This window comes from Cupressus sempervirens, chromosome 7, assembly GCF_028749045.1.
Source record: "Cupressus sempervirens isolate cs-2001-9-10 chromosome 7, ASM2874904v1, whole genome shotgun sequence".
Lineage (NCBI taxonomy): Eukaryota > Viridiplantae > Streptophyta > Pinopsida > Cupressales > Cupressaceae > Cupressus > Cupressus sempervirens.
Genome location: NC_143124.1, coordinates 161,084,757 through 161,096,506, shown reverse-complemented (window position 1 = coordinate 161,096,506; position 11,750 = coordinate 161,084,757). Strand labels below are relative to the sequence as shown.

General features: G+C 37.4%; 1 pseudogene; it reads right to left on the bottom strand.

Moving 5' to 3' along the window:
* Window positions 1-1,709: 1,709 nt before the first annotated feature.
* On the bottom strand, window positions 1,710-10,311 carry LOC149546013 (AAA-ATPase At3g28510 pseudogene; annotated as a pseudogene).
* Between the last annotated feature and the right edge of the window lie 1,439 nt (window positions 10,312-11,750).

Below are 11,750 nucleotides of genomic sequence, written 5' to 3'. Positions count from 1 at the left end.
ATTGTTTTAAAAAATACACTTTTAAAATTATTAATATTTTTATTTCTTATTTTTTATTTCATAATTTAAATTTAAAAAGAATACAAATGCTTCTTAAACATGTAAAAATTATAGTAAGATTTTATTAAAATTTAGATTGAAATGTTTCTATTTATTATTTAGTAGCTCAAATTAAAAAAGGAAAAATAATATAAAACATATTAAATTTTTTAGAAAGTTTCTATTAAAATCTAGAATATACTTAAAATCTATTCATAGGTCAATAATCTTTAACAAAAAAATTAGAATAAAAAAATTTAAATATGCAAAAAAAAAAAAGGAAAATTTTCTTATGTGTAAAAGTAAGAAAGGTTATATTAAAATCCAAATTTTATTATTTAAACATGCATTTTTAAAAAATATATCTATTTATAAAATTATTAATATTTCTATTTTCTATTTAGCAATTTTAATTTTTAAAAATGTAAAAAAAAAGGATTAAAAAAACTATTATTATTAAGAATTTTTGTTTTTCTTTTTTAGTCAAGGTTAATTATTATTAGTTGTCATGATTAATTATTTCAATTATTAGTTAAGCTTGTATAGATTTGAACCCAAGAATTTCCCAGTTAAGAGGCTCACAATTTACCGTTGTGTTGTAGGCTCTTACCTTATTATTTTTAAGAATTAAAGTAACTAGAAAATGGGGAAAAAAAAGTTTGTGAACTAAGATTTCGAGGTGTTTTATTAGAACTAATGTGTCAAATTGTGAGGCATTATATGTAACTTTAACTACTCATTTATTATGAATAGAATACATGCATAAATTCATGTTTTCTACTACTTAAAAATACATACATATTAATGATTTTACCATTTTATTTGCACGTATCTCAAATCGGCTAAAATTCATTTTCACACCTATAAAAAATATTGCACTTTATTTACCATTGATTAAATTAATTTTTATGTATGCACAATACATTACTCTTTTACAAAATAACTATATAGAGTTTACTATCTTGTTAATCTAAACTTGAATATTTATTATACATTACAAAAATAAATGTATTTTAAAAAACATATTGATTCCAATAAATACCTTGCTTTTCCATTTCCAAATGCCAATATATCAGCGATTTCTACAAGTCAAATATTACTTAGAATTTTTTATATTACACAATCTTTCTTACTCTTTATTCTATTTTAAGGAATTAGAGTTCAAAGCTATTCATGTCCACTATATGTCCACTATTGTTATTATTCTACAATGTAATACCAATGCACTACACTAAACATATCAACTCTGTCAACTTCTCATTGCATGTACAAAAACATGCAATTGCTAGTTATTTTAATTTTAAGTTTAATATAATTCTTCCCTCAATTCTCCTTTTCATCCATATGAATAATAAGTTGTGTTATGCAATTTAAATTTTTAAATACCTTTTTCTGATGTGATGAGTTAGTAGATATAATTCCAAACGTGACTTTGATTAAATTAGTACATATAAATTGAACACTGACCCCAACCAAATTCATATTATTCAGAAACTTCCCAAACAAACATATTATTAGTACATATAAATTAGTACATAAATTGAACACTGACCCCAAACAAACTTCATATTATTAGTACATATAAAAACCAAAAGACACTGACCCCAAACAAATTCATATTATTCGGAAGCTTCTCAATTTGAACTGGAACTCAAATTGTTTTTAGTGCTTCAATTTACCGGTGAAATTTCAATTTCGACGGCAGCCTTTTCAGTGGGCCGACCGAGAGCCTCGATCAGATTCTCAAGAGCAGCGGTTGGATCATCACTCGCCCTCATCAATTCCTCACTCACATCAGCCGGCGTGATCTGCGCTGCCTTAATCAAAACCTCAACTTGTTCAAACAGAGAATGATCTTCAACCGCAAGATAATTTCGAGCGAGAACTTTAAACGCTGGAAAACTGCAGAAAGACAAATGAATATGCTTATCCATGCGCCCGGATCGAAGAAGTGCCGAATCCAGCTTCTCAACATGATTTGTCGTAAAAATAATTATCCTTTCGCTGCCGCAGCACGACTACAAGCCGTCTGTAAAATTCAAAACCCCAGACAAGTTAACCTTGCTATCATCACTCTCGATCTCATCTTTCTTAGGGTTTTGCTCTTCCTTGCCCTATTTCTTCGCCTTCTTTTTCCGATCGGACAAATCTAGCGAGCAATCGATTTCCTCAATCACAATGATAGACTTATTTGTAGTTCCGATCAAAAGCTTCCTCAGCTCGGTGTTGCTGTTGATCTCGGTTAATTCCAGATCATAAATGTCATACTCGAGAAAATTTGAAATCGCAGCGATCAAGCTCGATTTTCCGGTTCCGGGTAGGCCGTAGAGCAAATATCCCCTTTTCCACGCACGACCGACCTTCTTATAGTAATCTTCCCTCTGAGAAAACTTTCTCCAGTCCTCCATTATGTCATCCTTTATCTCCGGATCAAGAGCTAGGTTTTCAAAAGTTGCGGGGTGATCGAAAACCATCGGCGTCCAAACCCTGTTTCTGTCCTCGTACGAGTGCGATTTGCCCCCTTTGTTGGTGTAAATCTTCCGGTGCTGATTTTTCAACTGCGAGATTTTGGCCTCCTCAATTACATGCGGAAGATAGGTTTGAAAGATCCTGTCTTTGTGCTTCTTGTGGAATTTTAGCTCAAAGTGCCTCTTTTCGTCACAGGCACTACGCCTGGAGAACAGAGGCGGCTTACGATTTTTGCTATGGAGAATCCACCGGGGTTTCACTGTAATGGACACCCTTAGATGTCCCAAAAAACTAAACCAAATTGCTGAAAGGAATTATGTCAAACAGTTTGCATTCAACTTCTTAAAACTCTTTATAACTCCGGAAATCAAACGTTTATTTGTTTGTTGTGTTTCGTCCATGGAATTGGTATCATACAACATAAACAAGAAAGAAACTACAATAATATGCAAAGTGGAAATGAACGGCTGCTAATAAAATGTTATTTTCAGAATTCATAAAACCAAATACATGACAGATTTATCAACTCACTAATTACTTCAGCAATATTGTCATAATACTCCAGCCCATGCTTACGAACTTGCTGCTACAATACTTTGTCCTCCAATCAGTCCACTACTTTCATACTACCATTCCCTCCAAGCGGCATAAGCGTCGGACAAGTAGTGAAGAAGATATGAGCAAAATATCAAATCTGCCTGTAGCCGGAAATGCAACTAAACTGCTTGATAATGAAGCCAATAAGAAAAAATTTCAAAGGCCAAACTCTAAGGGAATGACGTCTAGAATGTTACAAGAGAGGATAGACGTCCTCAAATGCCAAGAACAAAGCTGCAATTCACACACCAATTTCTTCTCATATTCAACCTGTCTAATGAAGCCACAAATGCTTCCTTTTATTCTATTCCCACGAGTCCGCTCAACTCATATGGGCAATGTGGGATAAAAGATGTGTAATATAAAACATATATTAAAATACCACTTATGTCTCCCTTGGATACACATCACCATAAAATAAATATTAAAGTAACACTTTAATATTTTACAATTAAATTAGACGTTACTTTAATAAAACTTCAGGCATTAAAATGTATTAGCAATCGGACTTCGAATAATGCGAGTGATAGCTCATCGGAAAGCTCTCACCGAGGAGTATCGAATCCAATCACCAAAATTGACCTGCACTGTGTCCTGCCAACTTACTAAAAATAGTAAGTATGCCTGAAACTGAGTAAATCAACTTCATTTTGGCCCAAACTGGAAATGACTAGGCCAAAACACTCCAAGATCTCATTAAACCCTTCGTTAGCCCTCGGGACCATGTAGAACAAGGCTAACGCACACACACTTGGTCAACTGCTAAAATGGGGACATTACAGTCCGCCCCCCTTGAAATTGTTTGTCCTCAAGCAATCTCAGTCCAGCCTGCTGAATAACCTGCTCACTCTCCCATGTAGAATCTTCCTCCAGCAGGTCTTTCCATCTAACCAAATACTCCTTCACTATCCTGTTTTTAAGCTTCCTCTCTCTGGTATCCAGAATAGCCTCAGGTACTAACACAAGCTTCCCCTCCTCATCCAAATGGGGTAAATCTGCAGAAGGCACTACACTCTGACCAATGGCTTTCTTAAGCCTAGACACATGAAACACATTGTGCACTCGATTGCCCTCTGGAAGCTCAAGCTCATAGGCGACTTTGCCCACTTTGCGAATCACCCTGTAGGGACCATAAAATCTAGGTTTCAACTTTTCAGCTCTGCTCTTCTTGAGCGATGACTGTCTATATGGTTGTAGCCTCAAGTAAACCATATCCCCTACCTCAAAGCTACGCTCTATTTGGTGCTGATCAGCATACAATTTCTGTTGATTCTAGGCCTGTTGTATATTCTCTTTGAGCACTTTCAGGATGTCCTGACTATCCTGCAATAAGTTTTTGGCTTTGGGCACTCTACTGTACCCCAAAACTAAATCCATGAAGCTAGGTGCTTCATAACCATAGAGTGCCATGAAAGGAGTCATCTTGATGGACATATGATAAGTGGTGTTATAACAATACTCTCCCATATGCAACTATCTGATCCAAGCCTTTTGTTGTGTAGTTACATAGTTCCTCAAATATCCTTCCGCCCATTTATTCACAATCTCTATTTGCAGATGATAACTAGTGCTAAGTGTAAGATCTGTACCACACAACCTAAACAACTCTTGCCAAAAAACACTCATAAACTTACCATCCCGGTCGCTGACAATGAATCTTGGTAGCCCATGTAACCTGAATATCTCTTTAAAGAAAAGATCTACCACCTGTGCTGCTGTGTAAGTGGACGGAATAGCAAAGAAGTGAGCAAACTTTGTCAAGCGGTCCACCACCACATAGATGCAATCCCTTCCCTGCACTCATGGTAAACCAGTGATGAAGTCCATCGAAATACTTTCTCATTTCCTATCAGGAATGGGCAAGGGCTGTAATAAACCTGCAAGAAATGTGTGCTCTCCCTTATTCTGTTGACAAACCACACACTCCCTGACATACCTCTGAACATTATCCTTGAGCCCTTTCCATTATAAACCGCTCTCGGATCTGCCTGTAGGTCTTGAAGACCCCCAGATGTCCAGTTGTGGGTGCATCATGAAATGCCTTCAGTATCGCCTCTCTCAAATGTGATGACGGAATCAAATAAACCCTGTCCTGAACTCTGATCAATCCATCTATCACCTCATAGAGATCATCCTGTATGGTACCTAAAATCAATCCAGAAGCCCAAGCATCTTTGACATACTCTGCTATAATCTGATCTCTCCAATCTCCTGAAATTTTTGCCAGAGCACATAAGTGAGGTTTCCGAGATAAGGCATCAGCCACCACATTTTTCTTACCTTTGACAAACTATATGTCAAAGTCATAAGCCTGCAATTTAGTCACCCATTTTTGTTTCTGGTCATTAAGATCACGCTGGCTCATGAAGTATTTAATACTGTTGTGATCAGTCTTGATCACAAAACGTCCACCTACCAAATATGATTGAAATTTGGCCAATGCATGCATTATGGCCAACATCTCCCAGTCATAGATAGAATAACTTTTCTCAACTCCTCGAAGCTTCCTACTCTCGAATGCAATGGGATGCTTCTCCTGCATCAATACTGCTCCAATCCCATCACCTGATGCATCACAATGAAGCTCAAAAGGCTTCGTGAAATCCAGTAGAGCTAGAATTGGACATGAAGACATTACCTGCTTGAAATGCTCAAAACACCTCTGTGTTGCCCCTGTCCACACGAAGGCTCCTTTCCTGGTAAGATCTGTCAAGGGTGTAGCAATCTGTGAGAATCCCTTAACAAACCTCTTATAAAAACCACATAAACCAAAGAATCCCTTAAGCTGTGTAAGGTTTGTGGGAGTAGGCCACTCTACAATAGCTCTAATCTTTTCGGGATCAACCCGAACGCCATCTGCACTAATGATATGCCCCAGGTAAAGAAGCTCAGTCATGCCAAACTCACATTTAGATTCCTTGGCATACAATGACTCTCTCTCCAGAATAGATAACACCTCCTCTAGATGATCTAAGTGCTCCTCCTAGGTCTTACTGAAGACCAAGATGTCATCAAAGAAGATCAAGACAAATCTCCTCAGCTGCTTCCTGAATACCTGGTTCATACAACTTTGAAATGTAGCAGGTGCATTGGTTAGACCAAATGGCATAACCATGAACTCAAAGTGGCCATAGTGACATCGGAAGGCTGTTTTCTCAATGTCCTTTGCTCTCATCCTGATCTGATGGTATCCGGATCGCAAATCAATTTTGGTGAAGAAGCATGCCCCATGCAACTCATCAATCAGCTCATCAATCCTAGGAATGGGATACCTGTTTTTAATTGTTTTCTTATTCAGTGCCCTGTAACCGATGCACATACGCATCGTCCCATCCTTCTTTTTTACCAATACTACTGCTGAAGCAAAGGGGCTCTTACTAGGCCTGATATGCCCCATCTCCAACAAATTCTTAATCGCCTTCTCTATCTCGTCCTTGTGTTTCTTAGGATGATGATAGGGAGTAATCATAACTGGTTTGGCTCCCTCCTCAAGCTCAATAACATGTTCCATCCCTCTGTCAGGAGGAACCCCATGAGGAATATTGCTAAATACTTTAGCATGTCTATCAAGTATCTTCTGGACATCTAGTGGATGACTCTTTTCTTGTGGCTCTGGTGAAGTTGGCATAATGTGGCACTCTGTCACCCACTCTATGTCATCATGACGAAAAAGTCTCTGCATTCTCCTCAAGGACACTACTCTGCAACCTCCATTTGAAAGCCCTCTAAGTACCACAGTTCTGCCCTCATGCTGGAATCTCATCTCCAATTTCGCTAGATTGAGTGTGAACTCAACTAGTGAAGCCATCCATGTCATGCCGAGGATGACATCATAATCTCCCATGTCCACAATATAGAACTCATCCTCCAACTCGTAGCCATCTCCAAACCTGATGCGAAGATTAGATATCTTCTGAGTGCATAATAACTTATCACCATTAGCCACCATGACTCTAAACCCATTATGCTCCTCTGTCTGTAACCCTCTCCTGGCTACCAACTGTGCATCTATGAAGTTATGTGTAACCCCAGTGTCAATAAGAAATATCACTTTCTGCCCCTGGATAGTACCACTGACCTTAAATGTGATTGCCTTTTGGGCCCCTATCAAGCGTGCCAACGATCTATCATCCTTAGGAATGTTGCTCTCCTCTATAGTGTTACTCTCATCTAAGTCGGAGTGTTGATCCTCCCCTTCTGATTCTGACTCTTCTGTTAAAAAATACTCCATTTGATTTGCCTTAGCCTTGAGAGAACATTTATGAGATAAGTCCCAAGGCTCTCTACAATGGAAGCACAACTTCTTCTTTCGAAGTTCATTCAAGGTTTCATTGTCTAGTCCTTTTGATCCTTCTTTGAGTTTGCTATACTCTTTTTGAAACGATTTTTTGTCTTTGTCCTTGCGGTAGGAAGAATCTGTTGAATGGTTTTTTCCTTTGTATACCGAAAGGGCTAAATCTCGCGCCTTTTTAGTTGCTTCAGCTAACGTGAGTGGATCATGTCCCTTCACCCAACCTCGTAATGGATCAGCAAGACCATCACAAAATAACACCACCAATCTCCTAGGAGAGATATCAGTAACAAGTACAGATAAGCGCTAAAACTTGGCAATGTAAGCATCCACAGAACCTGACTGTTTTAACTGTGTTAGCTCCTTGAAATGTAACTCGGGATCCTTAGTGTCAAATCTCCTAGTCAATGTTTCGGTGAATTCCTCATAAGATGTAATCTGATTATGCCCCAAAGTCACCATGCCATGATGCCACCATTCATGTGCAACACCTTTCAAGTGCATAGCCGCATACTTGATAGCCTCCTCCTCAGGCATAGGATTTAGCTGGAAGTATGTATCTACCTTCTACACCCAAGCTCGTGCAGTCATCTTCCCTGAAGCATCATAATAAGGTAAAGAAAGTTTTCCAACTTTCTTCCTCAGCTCAAAGTTTTGATTCCTCCCTCCTGCTTTAGGCATGTGTCTCATCCTCAAGTCCATATAATCTCTAAGAGAAATATCCGCCTGAAACTCTGGTCCACTAGCCTCCCAATCCCTCCTGAACTGATCTTGTAACTCGGTAATCTGCGGTTCGTTTACTGGTTGAACCGGATCTCTGGGTGGGAAAGTGGGTAGAAGAGATCTCGAGCTCGCAGTCTGTGCTGGGCGTGCAACATGTCTAAAGTTATCAGCCTCATTCCCATTGTTGCCGTGTCCATTATTACCATTAATGTTATTCTCAGGACCATTGTTGTTGCCTTGGCCTTCATGGTTATTGTTTCTCCCGTTGTTATTGTTTCCCTCGTTGTTATTGTTCATGTTATTGGCATCACCTGGATTAATATTGACACCCATTTGTCTAGCCATGAGCTGCAACATCATGTCCATTTGCCTATTCTGTTCCTATTGCATACGCTGCCCCTACTCTAATGTATCCAGTAACTGTCGGAACAGTACCTCCCCCTGATCTGGACCAGCATTTCTGCCTCTGCCTAATCCTATATTCCTGTCATCTCGATCACCCATATTATTGTCCTGACCACAGAATATCTCCTCTGTGTCTGTATGGTTGGATTCAATGTCCCCTTGCACGGATGTACTAGACTGTTTTCTTTGCAAGTCTGAAATCTTATTTTGTCTTGCTCTGGTATCGCGAAAATTATAAGACCCCTGTCGCATGCTCAAACATAAATGCTTAGCCTATTTTATTTATTTATTTTTGATTTTAGTGTTTTGACATTTCGTCAAACACCTTTTCCCTCTATCCAGCTGTTCCAAATTCCCTATAAGACCTCCACAGGATGGCAGGACTTATAGCTTTGATACCACTGTAATGGGCACCCTAGATGTCCCAAAAAACTAAACCAAATTGCTGAAAGGAATTATGTCAAACAGTTTGCATTCAACTTCTTAAAACCCCTTATAACTTCAAAAATCAAACATTTATTTGTTTGTTGTGTTTCGTGCATGGAATTGGTATCATTCAACATAAACAGAAAGAAACTACAATAATATGCAAAGTGAAAATGAACGGCTGCTAATAAAATGTTATTTTTAGAATTCATAAAACCAAATACATGACAGATTTATCAACTCACTAATTACTTCAGCAATATTGTCATAATACTCCAGTCCATGCTTACGAACTTGCTGCTACAATACTTTGTCCTCCAATCAGTCCACTACCTTCATAATACCATTCCCTCCAAGCGGCATAAGCGTCGGACAAGTAGTGAAGAAGATATGAGCAAAATATCAAATCTGCTTGTAGCCGGAAATGCAACTAAACTGCCTGATAATGAAGCCAATAAGAAGAAATTCCAAAGGCCAAACCCCAAGGGAATGACGTCTAGAATGTTACAAGAGAGGATAGATGTCCTCAAATGCCAAGAACAAAGCTGCAATTCACACACCAATTTCTTCTCATATTCAACCTGTCTAATGAAGCCACAAATGTTTCCTTTTATTCTATTCCCACGGGTCCGCTCAACTCATATGAGCAATGTGGGATAAAAGATGTGTAATATAAAACATATATTAAAATACCCCTTACGTCTCCCTTGGATACACATCACCATAAAATAAATATTAAAGTAACACTTTAATATTTTACAATTAAATTAGACGTTACTTTAATATAGCTCATCGGAAAGCTCTCACCGAGGAGTATCGAATCCAATCACCAAAATTGACCTGCACTGTGCCTGCCGACTTACTAAAAATAGTAAGTATGCCTGAAACTGAGTAAATCAACTTCGTTTTGGCCCAAACTGGAAATGACTAGGCCAAAACACTCCAAGATCCCATTAAACCCTTCGTTAGCCCTCGGAACCATGTAGAACAACGCTAACGCACACACACTTGGTCAATTGCTAAAATAGGGACGTTACATTCACGTCCTGAAATTCGTCCATGATTTGTTGGCCTTTGTCCATGGTGAAGGTGAAATCTGTGGCATTTTGAGGCTTAGTGAGCTCCAATATGGCTGCCGCAGAAGAGGAAAGCGTGCTCAAATAAATCTGAACTGATTCGTAAAGATCGTTGATCTTGATGCCTTCATCCTCCTCAATTACTAAAATGATGTATGGAGACAGAAATCCGACAAGCCTGCGCAGTGGTTCTCTGAGATATTCGCGAGGGAGGTACTTTCTCGCCATTGCCGCCATGAAAAATACCGTCGTCATTAGAGTCCCGAGATTCGACCACATCTCCATTGTCAATTTGTGGAGTTTTCTTCAGAGTAACAAAATAAGGTTACTGAAATGGTAATGTCGGGAAGGGCCATTAAATAACTGATGAAGATGTCATCGTTGCGTCATGGTAGGGTTTGGTGAAACAGACTTGGAGAGTATTCAATTATAATTCGGCTACCTATGCCTTCTTTCCTCCTTATTGACCTGGAGCTAGAATATTTTTAAGCTAGGAGCCTTATGAAATGTGTTACGCTCTGAAATTGAAAGAAGTTGGTCTCTAATGAAAATAATAATTTGAGTTAAAAAATAATTTCTTTTTAAAATAAATTTTCAACAAAAATCTAAAATCTAAACATTTTTAAAATTAGAGGCTCCAATTTTTTAGGGAAATGTTCTAAATAATCCCATAGTAGAATATATTTTTAGTCATCGAACCACACTCTTCTTGAAAAATAGAGTTTAAGCCCCGCTCATGGGACCCTGTCTGAGAAGGGGTTCTAAGATAGAGTATCATCAAACTTATTTAATTTGACACTATATATTAGGACTATGAGATAGTGAGTACTAGTAAGGGAATCAAGCATGGCTGATTTCTATTTTTGATAAAATGTGTGAAATTCTTATTAGATCCTTCCTATGGTTGTTTACAATAGGATACTTTTCAAATCATTTAGTGTCAATTTGGTTATTTGAGTAAGTCAAATAATCAATGAAAATAAAATATTAAATTTTACTACATCAAAACATAATAGTTCAATATTAATATTTATTTTCAATAATTTCAAAACGTGACTTATCTCAATTTTCATTCATTGGGGTAAGAAGAAAAATAATTTATGTTTTGATAAAAATATGAAATTCTAGTTTGATCCTTTCAAAAGATTCCTTTCTGTTAATTTTGAATAAGGAACTATTAAAAATTGTTTTCCTAGCCTTCCAAAAAAATCTAAATCTTCACAATTCCATAAATTTTATGCATTTTGTTCTATGCTTAAACAACATGTTCAAGAAAAGTTCTAATCTTAAGGAATTTGTTCCAGAAATTTCACACATTTTGTTAGCACTCCACTTACTTTCAATTCAATTTTTGCCTAATTCCAAAATCTAGAATATTTGTTGATACACAATTATTTTCAAATTACAACTATGTAAATACACCTAGGGTATAAAAATGAGCAAGTTAAACACTAGAAGCTCATTGTCAAATTTGTACTCGACAATGGGGGAATTTTCTTCTGTCCAATTTGGCATGCCAGAAGATTTTCTCATGCATGTTTGTACTTCCAAGCTTCTCCCTATTTTTTCAAATGTGGTTGATTTTCCTAAAACATAAATATTATATGTGAAAAAAATGTATTGTGTGCATTACAACACAAATTATTAGCCTAATGGTCAATCTCTTGTCTTGTCTTCAAGCAATTCAATATCAAGAAGGATCGGTTTACCAAATCTAAAGGATA